General features: G+C 40.9%; 1 protein-coding gene and 1 pseudogene across 1 annotated transcript in view; one reads left to right on the forward strand and one right to left on the reverse strand.

Moving 5' to 3' along the window:
* The window catches only part of LOC124146418, a 41,605-nt gene extending 30,504 nt beyond the window's left edge, over positions 1-11,101 (reverse strand). Inside the window, exon 1 of the mRNA XM_046516703.2 lies at positions 11,083-11,101. The gene's annotated coding sequence lies outside the window, so the exon portion shown is untranslated. The remainder of the gene's footprint in view (positions 1-11,082) is intronic.
* On the forward strand, positions 801-1,487 carry LOC124130353 (annotated as a pseudogene).
* Positions 11,102-15,425: the final 4,324 nt, after the last annotated feature.

Consider the following 15,425-nt stretch of genomic DNA (forward strand, 5'->3'; position numbering starts at 1 on the left):
GAGACGCGCAGCCTTATTATGGTGGCTCTCTGTCGGCATGCATTTTAAATGTGTTGAGGTCTGTTGTTGCCAATGTCTCCCTGTAACATCAGATACAGACCAGCGAGTAGGAAGAAATTAGCAGATTTGACGGTTAACGGGTCGTGTCAGGAAAAACAACTTTCCTTCCTCTGTCAGTCTGTAAAGGTTGTCGAGAGGTAAGCAACGAGGCGGATCTCTCTCAGCCTGCAAACAAGTTGAACGATTTAGGATAGGTTCAAGCTCATTCACCGGTTATCATTCTGTCTTTGGCTGAATCCATACACGTACGAAGGCAGTTATCAAATGTCTCCTATCGATAAATGCACTATGTGTTTTTCTGTGCACACGACTGGTCCTTGCATCAGCCCGCACGCGCAGTTAATGAGAGGAGCCGGTGAGTGGGGAATGACAGCTGTGGCCATTACGTACGCGTAAGCATCTGGCAACAGCGTTTCAGTACCACGTTGCTATAGTAACCTCTACGACTCGTAGTTCTCCAAACATTTGGAATCAAGTCTCAACCTATATATCCCACTAAATTGATTTTCTGCGCTTGAAGGAATTTATTTCCTTAAAACGTTGTGTGTATAGTTGAAATGAAAGCAAGTTATACATTACAATTAACTTTCGCAAAACTAGCCTATACACTGAACCCAGGTACAGAAGTGCCTCTGGCTAATGTGTTGACCTCGAGGAATAGTGGCATGGTTAACATGTTGACCGGGATGAATAGTGGCGTTGCTAATGTGTTAACCTGGATAAATAGTGGCATGGTTAACATGTTGACTGGGATGGATAGTGACGTGGTTAACATGTTGACCTGGATGGATAGTGGCATGGTTAACATGTTGACCGGGATGAATAGTTGCTTGGTTAATGTGTTAACCTGGATAAATAGTGGCATGGTTAACATGTTGACCGGGATGGATAGTGACGTGGTTAACTTGTTGACCGGGATGGATAATGACGTGGTTAACATGTTGACCGGGATGGATATTGACGTGGTTAACATGTTGACCTGGATGGATAGTGACGTGGTTCACATGTTGACCTGGATGGATAGTGGCATGGTTAACATGTTGACCTGGATAAATAGTGGCATGGTTAACATGTTGACCGGGATGGATAGTGACGTGGTTAACATGTTGACCTGGATGGATAGTCGCATGGTTAACATGTTGACCAGGATGGATAGTGGCATGGTTAACATGTTGACCGGGATGGATAGTGGCATGGCTAACATGTTGACCTGGATGGATAGTGGCATGGTTAACATGTTGACCTGGATGGATAGTGGCATGGTTAACATGTTGACCGGGATGGATAGTGGCATGGTTAACATGTTGACCAGGATGGATAGTGGCATGGTTAACATGTTGACCGGGATGGATAGTGGCATGGTTAACATGTTGACCGGGATGGATAGTGGCTAGGTTAACATGTTGACCGGGATGGATAGTGATTGATTCATATATCTTTAGTTTTCGGAGACTTAAGAACATATTACATTTGATGCAAGATCGTTTGCAAACCTTTTTTTCGGAAAACAATGTAGCTGATGATGAAACAGGGTTTTTAAGAATTGTTTTCTGCATTTTGACATTTGTGATGTTTGATCATGAATGCTTCCACTGAAGGATGAAACATTCTAAAAGTGGATCGGCCTTCTGTTTAGCAACGGCTGCTTCACAACAGAGATTTGTCGGTAACGATGCTCATGATATTCGCGCCACAATCTGACAACACCATTCGCGTTATTGTCTGGTCAGACAGTGACGGTTTGCCCGCGGAAGTCCCGGAGCGTTGGCCTGTCTACATAGTTTCAGTTAATAATGGCCTGTTTCCGCTCGCCGCAGTACCTTAAAAATTACTGAAGCTGGAAACGGAAAATCCAAATGTTGTCGTCAAGGTGGCATTCTCATGACTGAAAACTGCAGACAGAGCCCACCTTGTGTGTGTGATGTGTTGGTTGAGTGAACAGACTGAACACAACACATACAGCCAACCTAGTGTGTTTGCTGTGTTTGGTTGACTCAACACAACAGACAGAGCCCATCTTGTGTGTGTGCTATGTTGGTTGACTCAACACAACAGACAGAGCCCACCTTGTGTGTGTGCTATGTTGGTTGACTGAACAGACTGAACACTACAGACACAGTCAACCTAGTGTGTTTGCTGTGTTCGTTGACTGAATACTACAGATAGAGCCCAACTAGTGTATTTGCTGTGTTGGTTGACTGAACAGACTGAACACTGCAGACAAAGGCCACCGAGTGTGTTTGTCGTGTTGGTTGACTGAACACACTGAACACTGCAGACACAGCCCACCGAGTGTGTTTCCTGTGTTGGTTGACTAAACAGACTGAACACTGCAGACACAGCCCACCGAGTGTGTTTGCTGTGTTGGTTGACTGAACACTACAGACACAGCCAACCTAGTGTGTTTCCTGTGTTGGTTGACTGAACACTGCAGACACAGCCCACCTTGTGTGTTTGCTGTGTTGGTTGACTGAACAGACTGAACACTGCAGACACAGCCAACCTTGTGTGTTTCCTGTGTTGGTTGACTGAACACTGCAGACACAGCCCACCTTGTGTGTTTGCTGTGTTGGTTGACTGAACAGACTGAACACTGCAGACACAGCCAACCTTGTGTGTTTCCTGTGTTGGTTGACTGAACACTGCAGACACAGCCCACCTTGTGTGTTTGCTGTGTTGGTTGACTGAACAGACTGAACACTGCAGACACAGCCAACCTTGTGTGTTTCCTGTGTTGGTTGACTGAACACTGCAGACACAGCCCACCTTGTGTGTTTGCTGTGTTGGTTGACTGAACAGACTGAACACTGCAGACACAGCCCACCGAGTGTGTTTGCTGTGTTGGTTGACTGAACAGACTGAACACTGCAGACAGAGCCAACCTAGTGTGTTTCCTGTGTTTGGTTGACTGAACACTGCAGACACAGCCCACCGAGTGTGTTGGCTGTGTTGGTTGACTGAACAGACTGAACACTGCAGACACAGCCCACCGAGTGTGTTTGCTGTGTTGGTTGACTGAACACTGCAGACACAGCCCACCTTCTGTGTTTGCTGTGTTGGTTGACTGAACATACTGAACACTGCAGACAGAGCCAACCTAGTGTGTTTGCTGTGTTTGGTTGACTGAACACTCCAGACACAGCCCACCTTGTGTGTTTGCTGTGTTGGTTGACTGAACAGACTGAATACTGCAGACACAGCCCACCGAGTGTGTTTGCTGTGTTGGTTGACTGAACATACTGAACACTGCAGACACAGCCCACCGAGTTTGTTTGCTGTGTTGGTTGACTGAACAGACTGAACACTGCAGACACAGCCCACCGAGTGTGTTTCCTGTGTTGGTTGACTGAACAGACTGAACACTGCAGACACAGCCCACCGAGTGTGTTTCCTGTGTTGGTTGACTGAACAGACTGAACACTGCAGACACAGCCCACCGAGTGTGTTTGCTGTGTTGGTTGACTGAACAGACTGAACACTGCAGACAGAGCCAACCTAGTGTGTTTCCTGTGTTGGTTGACTGAACACTGCAGACACCGCCCACCTTGTGTGTTTCCTGTGTTGATTGACTGAACAGACTGAACACTGCAGACACAACCCACTGAGTGTGTTTCCTGTGTTGGTTGACTGAACACTACAGACACAGCCCACCGAGTGTGTTCGCTGTGTTGGTTGACTGAACAAACTGAACACTGCAGACACAGCCCACCGAGTGTGTTTGCTGTGTTGGTTGACTGAACAGTCTGAACACTGCAGACACAGCCAACCTAGTGTGTTTGCTGTCCTGGTTGACTGAACAGACTGAACACTGCAGACACAGCCCACCGAGTGTGTTTGCTGTGTTGGTTGACTGAACAGACTGAACACTGCAGACACAGCCCACCGAGTGTGTTTCCTGTGTTGGTTGACTGAACACTGCAGACACAGCCCACTGAGTGTGTTTGCTGTGTTGGTTGACTGAACACTACAGACACAGCCCACCGAGTTTGTTTGCTGTTGGTTGACTGAACAGACTGAACACTGCAGACACAGCCCACCGAGTGTGTTTGCTGTGTTGGTTGACTGAACAGACTGAACACTGCAGACACAGCCCACCGAGCGTGTTTCCTGTGTTGGTTGACTGAACAGACTGAACACTGCAGACAGAGCCAACCTAGTGTGTTTCCTGTGTTGGTTGACTGAACACTGCAGACACAGCCCACCTTGTGTGTTTGCTGTGTTGGTTGACTGAACAGACTGAACACTGCAGACACAGCCAACCTTGTGTGTTTGCTGTGTTGGTTGACTGAACACTGCAGACACAGCCAACCTTGTGTGTTTGCTGTGTTGGTTGACTGAACACTACAGACACAGCCCACCGAGTGTGTTTGCTGTGTTGGTTGACTTAACAGACTGAACACTGCAGACACAGCCAACCTAGTGTGTTTGCTGTGTTGGTTGACTGAACAGACTGAACACTGCAGACACAGCCCACTGAGTGTGTTTCCTGTGTTGGTTGACTGAACACTACAGACACAGCCCACCGAGTGTGTTCGCTGTGTTGGTTGACTGAACAAACTGAACACTGCAGACACAGCCCACCGAGTGTGTTTGCTGTGTTGGTTGACTGAACAGACTGAACACTGCAGACACAGCCCACCGAGTGTGTTTGCTGTGTTGGTTGACTTAACAGACTGAACACTGCAGACACAGCCCACCGAGTGTGTTTCCTGTGTTGGTTGACTGAACACTGCAGACACAGCCCACCGAGTTTGTTTGCTGTTGGTTGACTGAACAGACTGAACACTGCAGACACAGCCCACCGAGTGTGTTTGCTGTGTTGGTTGACTGAACAGACTGAACACTGCAGACACAGCCCACCGAGTGTGTTTGCTGTGTTGGTTGACTGAACAGACTGAACACTGCAGACACAGCCCACCGAGCGTGTTTCCTGTGTTGGTTGACTGAACAGACTGAACACTGCAGACAGAGCCAACCTAGTGTGTTTCCTGTGTTGGTTGACTGAACACTGCAGACACAGCCCACCTTGTGTGTTTGCTGTGTTGGTTGACTGAACAGACTGAACACTGCAGACACAGCCAACCTTGTGTGTTTGCTGTGTTGGTTGACTGAACACTGCAGACACAGCCAACCTTGTGTGTTTGCTGTGTTGGTTGACTGAACACTACAGACACAGCCCACCGAGTGTGTTTGCTGTGTTGGTTGACTGAACAGACTGAACACTGCAGACACAGCCCACCGAGTGTGTTTGCTGTGTTGGTTGACTGAACAGACTGAACACTGCAGACACAGCCCACCGAGTGTGTTTGCTCTGTTGGTTGACTGAACAGACTGAACACTGCAGACACAGCCAACCTAGTGTGTTTGCTGTGTTGGTTGACTGAACAGACTGAACACTGCAGACACAGCCAACCGAGTGTGTTTGCTGTGTTGGTTGACTGAACAGACTGAACACTGCAGACACAGCCCACCGAGTGTGTTTCCTGTGTTGATTGACTGAACACTGCAGACACAGCCCACTGAGTGTGTTTGCTGTGTTGGTTGACTGAACAGACTGAACACTCCAGACACAGCCTACCGAGTGTGTTTGCTGTGTTGGTTGACTGAACAGTCTGAACACTGCAGACACAGCCAACCTAGTGTGTTTGCTGTGTTGGTTGACTGAACAGACTGAACACTGCAGACACAGCCCACCGAGTGTGTTTCCTGTGTTGATTGACTGAACACTGCAGACACAGCCCACCTTGTGTGTTTGCTGTGTTGGTTGACTGAACAGACTGAACACTCCAGACACAGCCTACCGAGTGTGTTTGCTGTGTTGGTTGACTGAACAGTCTGAACACTGCAGACACAGCCAACCTAGTGTGTTTGCTGTGTTGGTTGACTGAACAGACTGAACACTGCAGACACAGCCCACCGAGTGTGTTTCCTGTGTTGATTGACTGAACACTGCAGACACAGCCAACCTAGTGTGTTTGCTGTGTTGGTTGACTGAACAGACTGAACACTGCAGACACAGCCCACCGAGTGTGTTTGCTGTGTTGGTTGACTGAACAGACTGAACACTGCAGACACAGCCCAACGAGTGTGTTTGCTGTGCTGTTTGACTGAACAGACTGAACACTGCAGACACAGCCCACCGAGTGTGTTTGCTGTGTTGGTTGACTGAACAGACTGAACACTGCAGACAAAGCCGACCGAGTGTGTTTGCTGTGTTGGTTGACTGAACACTGCAGACACAGCCAACCTAGCGTGTTTACTGTGTTGGTTGACTGAACAGACTGAACACTGCTGACACAGCCCACCTTGTGTGTTTGCTGTGTTGGTTGACTGAACAGACTGAACACTGCAGACACAGCCCACCGAGTGTGTTTCCTGTGTTGGTTGACTGAACAGACTGAACACTGCAGACACAGCCCACCGAGTGTGTTTCCTGTGTTAGTTGACTGAACAGACTGAACACTGCAGACAGAGCCAACATATTGCGTTTTGTTATGTTTCATATTCTTGTCTCTGGGCGTGACAAACATTACTTATTTGTCTTGTTCACATTCATGTCCCTCGGCATGAGAAACATTACATGTTCGTCAAATTTCATTCATGTCTCGGCATGACAAACATTACTTATATGTCATGTTTCACATTCATTGTTTCTCGGCATGACAAACACTTATTACTTATTTGTCATGTTTCACATTTATGTCTGTTAGCATAACAAACATTACATATTCGTCATGTTTCACATTTCTGTCCCTCGTTGTGACAAACATTATGTTTCACATTCCTTTCTCTTGACAAGACAAACAATACATATTCGTCATGTTTCACATTAATTTCTCTCAGCGTGACAAAGATTACTTATACGTCGTGTTTCACATTCAAGTCTGAGAGCATGGCAAATATTACTTACTCATCATATATCATACCTTTCCTTTCTTTCGGCATGACAAACACTACTTATTACTGATGTTTCACATTCATGTCTGTGAGAGTAACAACCATTACATATTCATCATGTTTCACATTCCTGTCTCTCGGCGTGACAAACATTACTTATTGGTCATGTTTCACATTCCTGTCTATTGGCGTGACAAACATTACATATTCGTCATGTTTCACATTCCTGTCTCTCGGCGCGACAAACATTACATATTAGTCTATTTCACATTTCTGTCTCTAGGAGTGACAAACTTTCCTTATTACTCATGTTTCACATTCCTGTCTCTCAGCGTAACAAACATTTCTTATTTGTCATGTTTTACATTCATGTCTCTCGGAATGACAAACATTTCTTATTTGTCATGTCTCACATTCCTGTCTCTCGGCGTGACAAACATTAAATATTCATTATATTTCACATTCCTGTCTCTGAGCGTAGCAAACATTACATAGTCATCATGTTTCAAATTCATGTCTATGAGCACAGCAAACATTACTTATTCGTCATGTTTCACATTCCTGTCTCTCAGCATGACAAGCATTACTTTTTCGTCATTTTTCACATCCCTGTGTCTCGGCGTGACAAACACTACTTATTACTCATGTTTCACATTCCTGTCTCTCAGTGTAACAAACATTACTTATTCATCATGTTTCACATTCCTGTCTTTCGGCCTGACAAACACTACTTTTTACACATGTTTCACATTCATGTCTCTCAGCGTAACAAACATTTCTTATTCGTCATGTTTCACATTTCTGTCTCCCAGTGTAACACACATTTCTTATTTGTCATGTTTCACATTCCTGTCTCTCGGCATAACAAGCATTACTTATTCGTCATGTTTCACATTCCTGTCTCTCAGCGTGACAACCATTACATATTCATCATGTTTCACATTTCTGTCTCTTGGAGTGACAAACATTACTTGTTCATCATCCACATGCCTGTCTGTGAGAGTAATAACCATTACGTATTCGTCATGTCACACATTCCTGTCTCTCGGCGTGACAAACACTACTGATTACTCATGTTTCACATTCATGTCTCTCAGCGTAACAAACATTACTTATTCATCATGTTTCACATTCCTGTCTCTCGGCCTGACAACCATTACGTATTCGTCATATTACACATTCCTGTCTGTCAGCGTGACAAACATTACTTATTCGTCATGTTTCACATTCCTGTCTCTCGGCCTGACAACCATTACGTATTCGTCATGTTACACATTCCTGTCTCTCAGCGTGACAAACATTACTTGTTCATCATTTTTCACATTCCTGTCTCTCGGCGTGACAAACACTACTTATTACTCATGTTTCACATTCCTGTCTCTCAGTGTAACAAACATTACTTATTCATCATGTTTCACATTCCTGTCTCTCGGCCTGACAACCATTACGTATTCGTCATGTTACACATTCCTGTCTGTCAGCGTAACAAACATAACTTATTCAATAGTTTCACATTCCTGTCTCTCAGCGTAACAAACATTACTTAATCATCATGTTTCACATTCCTGTCTCTCGGCCTGACAACCATTACGTATTCGTCATATTACACATTCCTGTCTCACAGCGTGACAAACATTACTTGTTCATCATGTTGCACATTCCTGTCTCTCAGCCTGACAAGCATTACTTATTCATCATGTTTCACATTCCTGTCTCTCGGCCTGACAACCATTACGTACTTGTCATGTTACACATTCCTGTCTCTCAGCGTGACAAACATTACTTGTTCATCATGCTTCACATTCCTGTCTCTCGGCCTGACAAGCATTACTCATTCATCATGTTTCACATTCCTTTCTCTTGGCCTGACAACCATTATGTATTCGTCATGTTACACATTCCTGTCTCTCAGCATGACAAACATTACTTATGCATTATGTTTCACATTCATGTTTGTGAGCATGACAATCATTATACATATTCGTCATGTCTCACATTCCTGTCTCTCGGCATGACAAACATTACATACCGCTATTCGTCATGGTTCACTTTCCTGTCTCTAAGCGTAGCAAACATTACATAGTCATCATATTTCAAATTCATGTCTATGAACACAGCAAACATTACTTATTCATCATGTTTCACATTCCTGTCTTTTAGCATGACAAGAATTACTTATTCATCATGTTTCACATTCCTGTCTCTTGGCAGGACAAACATTGTTTCACATTCCTTTCTTTTGGCATGACAAACATTACATATTCGTCATGTTTCACATTCCTGTCTGTGGGCATAGCAAACATTACATAATCGTCATGTTTCACCTTCCTTTCTCTCGGCGTGACAAACGTTACTTATTCATCATGTTTCACATTCCTTTCTCGCGGAGTGACAAACATTACTTATTCTATATGTTCAACATGCCTGTCTCTCGGAGTGACAAACGTTACTTATTCGTCATGCTTCACATTCATGTCTGTGAGCGTAACAAACATTACATATTCGTCATGTTTCACATTCCTGTCTCTCGGAGTGACAAACGTTACTTATTCGTCATGTTTCGCATTCCTTTCTCTCGGATTTCTTAATCTATAGCCGCCTTCTTGGTCTTGTGGTAGAGCGTCCAACCGGAGAGTGGAAGGTCCGGGGTTCGATCCCCGCCCGCGTCATACTAAAAGACGTTAAAAGATGGTACTTGTTGTTACCCTGTCTGGCGCTCGGCATTAAGGGGCTAAAACAAGGACTGGTCGGCTCGGAGTCAGTATACTGTGTCTGGGTGGGGTATTCATGTTAAACTGCGGCATGGTATCTCAGTGAGCTAGCACTATAAATCGGCATCAGTCCGGACAAGTACAAGCAGCCACACACACGTGCATGCACGTCGCTATGTAAGTGCAATAATCTTGGACGCGACATTAAACCCAATTTCACCTCACCTCACTTATTCTATATGTTTCACATTCCTTTCTCTCGGAGTGACAAATATTACTAATCATGTTTCATATTCCTTTCTCTCGGAGTGACAAACATTACTTATTCGTCATGTTTCACATTCCTTTCTCTCGGAGTGACAAACGTTACTTATTCGTCATGTTTCACATTCCTTTCTCTCGGAGTGACAAACATTACTTATTCGTCATGTTTCACATTCCTTTCTCTCGGAGTGACAAACATTACTTATTCGTCATGTTTCACATTCTTGAGACTCGGCATGACAAACATGTTTGTCATGTTTCACATGTTTCATGTGTTTCACATGTTCTCTGCTAAATTCATACAATTCCTCATTCACCATGTCCTGTCTCCAGATCGCGGCTGTGTGTACAGCTATTATTGCCTGCTGTTGGCAAGGTCGTTACGCGCCAGGGTCCAAAATGTAGGCTTGGGCCTCCTTCAAGAAGCGGTTTTAGCGTTACGACTATGTGTCAGTGTTTAATTATGTCAGTTGCGACTGTCATATACTGTTGTGTCTCACCACGTAGTTTATTGAGCTCACCCCTTGACCCCTGCATCAACCCCAACCATAAAAAGGTCCGCATAACGAACCGATAAACAGATTTGGATTGATGTCATGTCGTGGTGTTCTTTTAATTAACAAGGGGTTTGGTTCACTTGGCTCATCCACCGTCACGCCATTAACAAAACGTACACCAACGACATTAACGCTCATTTTGTAAAACAAACACCCGGTCTAACACGTGATCTGTCTATTTATAGTATACATGTTTACAGTCGCCAAAGTGTGGACATGCCCTTCGCCATGGTATCATGTTGACATTGCTTGACTCTTTGTTCTGACAACGTGTGTTATACGCCCTGTTACATACTTGTCGTGGCTACAGTCCCTATTATGTAAGTTGGATTATTACATAACATTTAGACTGCGAGGTCACCTTCAATGACATGGGTTTATATGAGGGAGACCATTCTTGGATGAGTTCCATGTAACGCAAACAATTTCAAGTCACCTTTCACGTCGTTATCAGTAATGATAAAAGGTATCGCAGTGACGTCACGCCGATACGTCATGTGGATGACGTACATAGAAGACCGTCGACGAGATAGAATCATGAGAATGAATGCTCACTGGTCATAACACGATAACAATTCTATACTTGCACTCACCAATCAGAGATGATGAAATCAGGCCCAAATGACTTGTTTGTAGTTCACCTGACACTGCCACGTGTTACACTGTGTGTGACGTCACGACTGCGGCTCACCCAACTGTGTGAGCTCAGTCACGTGTTGTCCGCATGACTCTCGCTGCCATGGCGACGCAGTGTGAGACGTGTGGTAATCCGCATCGCCCAGCGTCAATCAGTCAACACGGACAAAGAGCCCATGCACTGCGGCCTTGCTCAATGTCGAGACTCGAGATCACGGGTCGCTCGTTACGGGCGTGTAGTTGTTGTTGCAGTCTGGTTAGTAATTGTTGACAATTAACCTGATACACCTGGGCCACGCGATAGAGCATATACAGCACAAGGTGGACTATTGAAAAGAACAGAGTATATAACCATTTCACTGTTTGCCGACACTGCTCCCTGTGGGATCTACAGTAATATTGTCTGTAACAACATAGATAAATACAGTAATATTGTCTGTAACAACATAGATAAATACAGTAATATTGTCTGTAACAACATAGATAAATACAGTAATATTGTCAGTAACAACATAGATAAATACAGTAATATTGTCTGTAACAACATAGATAAATACAGTAATATTGTATGTAACAACATAGATAAATACAGTAATATTGTCAGTAACAACATAGATAAATACAGTAATATTGTCTGTAACAACATAGATAAATACAGTAATATTGTCTGTAACAACATAGATAAATACAGTAATATTGTCAGTAACAACATAGATAAATACAGTAATATTGTCTGTAACAACATAGATAAATACAGTAATATTGTCTGTAACAACATCGATAAATACAGTAATATTGTCTGTAACAACATTGATATATACAGTCATATTGTCTGTAACAACATTGATATATACAGTCATATTGTTAGTAACAACATAGATGTATACAGTAATATTGTCAGTAACAACATTGATATATACAGTAATATTGTCAGTAACAACATAGATAAATACAGTAATATTGTCAGTAACATTATTGATATATACAGTCATATTATCTGTAACAACATAGATAAATACAGTAATATTGTCAGTAACAACATTGATATATACAGTCATATTGTCAGTAACAACATTGATATATACAGTCATATTGTCAGTAACAACATTGATATATACAGTTATATTGTCAGTAACAACATAGATATATACAGTCATATTGTCAGTAACAACATAGATAAATACAGTAATATTGTCTGTAACAACATCGATAAATACAGTAATATTGTCTGTAACAACATTGATATATACCGTCATATTGTCTGTAACAACATTGATATATACAGTCATATTGTTAGTAACAACATAGATGTATACAGTAATATTGTCAGTAACAACATTGATATATACAGTAATATTGTCAGTAAAACATAGATATATAGTCATATTGTCAGTAACAACACACATATATACAGTAATATTGTCAGTCACAACATTGATATATACAGTAATATTGTCAGTAACAACATTGATATATACAGTCATATTATCTTTAACAACATAGATAAATACAGTAATATTGTCAGTAACAACATAGATATATACAGTAATATTGTCAGTAAAACATAGATATATAGTCATATTGTCAGTAACAACACACATATATACAGTAATATTGTCAGTCACAACATTGATATATACAGTAATATTGTCAGTAACAACATTGATATATACAGTCATATTATCTTTAACAACATAGATAAATACAGTAATATTGTCAGTAACAACATAGATATATACCATCATATTGTCAGTAACAACATAGATATATACAGTCATATTGTCGGTGACAACATTGATATATACAGTCATATTGTCAGTAACAACATAGATATATACCGTCATATTGTCAGTTACAACGTTGATATATACAGTCATATTGTCAGTAACAACATTGATATATACAGTAATATTGTCAGTAACAACATAGATATATACAGTAATATTGTCGGTAACAACATTGATATATACAGTCATATTGTCAGTAACAACATTGATATATACAGTCATATTGTCAGTAACAACATAGATATATACAGTCATCTTGTCAGTAACAACATTGATATATACAGTCATATTGTCAGTAACAACATAGATATATACCGTCATATTGTCAGTTACAACATTGATATATAGTCATATTATCTGTAACAACATGATAAATACAGTAATATTGTCAGTAACAACATTGATATATACAGTCATATTGTCAGTAACAACATTGATATATACAGTCATATTGTCAGTAACAACATTGATATATACAGTCATATTGTCAGTAACAACATTGATATATTGATATATACAGTCATATTGTCAGTAACAACATTGATATGTACAGTAATATTGTCAGTGACAACATTGATATATACAGTCATATTGCCAGTAACAACATAGATATAAACAGTAATATTGTCAGTAACAACATTGATATATACAGTCATATTATCTGTAACAACATAGATAAATACAGTAATATTGTCAGTAACAACATTGATATATACAGTCATATTGTCAGTTACAACATTGATATATACAGTCATATTGTCAGTAACATTATTGATATATACAGTCATATTGTCAGTAACAACATAGATATATACAGTCATATTGTCAGTAACAACATAGATATATACAGTAATATTGTCAGTAACAACATAGATATATACCATCATATTGTCAGTTACAGCATTGATATAAAAAGGCATATTGTCAGTAACAACATTGATATATACAGTAATATTGTCAGTAACAACATAGATATATACAGTCATATTGTCAGTAACAACATTGATATATACAGTCATATTGTCAGTAACAACATAGATATATACCGTCATATTGTCAGTTACAACGTTGATATATAGAGTCATATTGTCAGTAACAACATTGATATATACAGTAATATTGTCAGTAACAACATAGATATATACAGTAATATTGTCAGTAACAACATTGATATATACAGTAATATTGTCAGTAACAACATTGAAATATACAGTCATATTGTCAGTAACAACATAGATATATACAGTCATCTTGTCAGTAACAACATTGATATATACAGGAATATTGTCAGTAACAACAAAGATATATACAGTAATATTGTCAGTAACAACATTGATATATACAGTCATATTGTCAGTAACAACATTGATATATACAGTCATATTGTCAGTAACAACATTGATATATACAGTCATATTGTCAATAACAACATAGATAAATACAGTAATATTGTCAGTAACAACATAGATAAATACAGTAATATTGTCAGTAACAACATTGATATATACAGTCATATTGTCAGTAACAACATTGATATATACAGTCATATTGAAACAACATAGATAGTCATATATCGTAAATAGCAACATGGGACCCGTGAAGATCCGGGTAGAGAATAGGTCTTCAGCAACCCATGCTTGCCGTAAAATGCTACCATGCTTGTCGTAAGAGGCGATTAATGGGATCGGATGGTCAAGCTCGCTGATTGATTGGTTATGCGTGACATCGTATCCCAATTGCGTACATTGATACTCATGATGTCAGACACTTGATTGTATGGTTCAAAACTCGATTATTTAGAGATAACTGGAACATTGCCGAGTGCGGCGTTAAACAACAAAGCAACATTGATATCTACAGGCATGTATGGTAAATAACAATATAGATATCTGCAGTCATATCGTCATATAAATTTTATTTACTGGTCGCCGTAATATAGCTTGCATATTGCTGTGTGCGGCGTTAAACAACAAACAAACAAACAACCATTGATACCAACAGTCATATGGTCATAACGCAGATAGCATTTAGCTGGAATACTGCTGAGTGCGGCGCTAAACAAACAAACAAACAAAGAAACAAAGATTGATACCTACAGTCATATGGTCATAACACAGCTATCTACACCGTCATATTGCCAATAACAACATATATATACACACCGTTATGTCACCAATAACAACATAAATATACACACCGTCATATCGTCAAAAACATCATTGATATCTACAGTCATATCGTCAATAAAACAATGATATCGACAGTCATATGGTAATAACACATATATCTACACACCGTCACATCGCTAATAACAACATAGATATACACACCGTCATATCACCAATAACAACATAGATATACACACCGTCATATCGCCAATAAAAACATAGATATACACACCGTCATATCACCAATAACAACATAGATATGCACACCGTCATATCACCAATAACAACATAAATATACACACCGTCATATCGTCAAAAACATCATCGATATCTACAGTCATATCG

This window comes from Haliotis rufescens, unplaced genomic scaffold, assembly GCF_023055435.1.
Source record: "Haliotis rufescens isolate VD_foot unplaced genomic scaffold, xgHalRufe1.0.p SCAF_22, whole genome shotgun sequence".
In the NCBI taxonomy this organism is placed as follows: domain Eukaryota; kingdom Metazoa; phylum Mollusca; class Gastropoda; order Lepetellida; family Haliotidae; genus Haliotis; species Haliotis rufescens.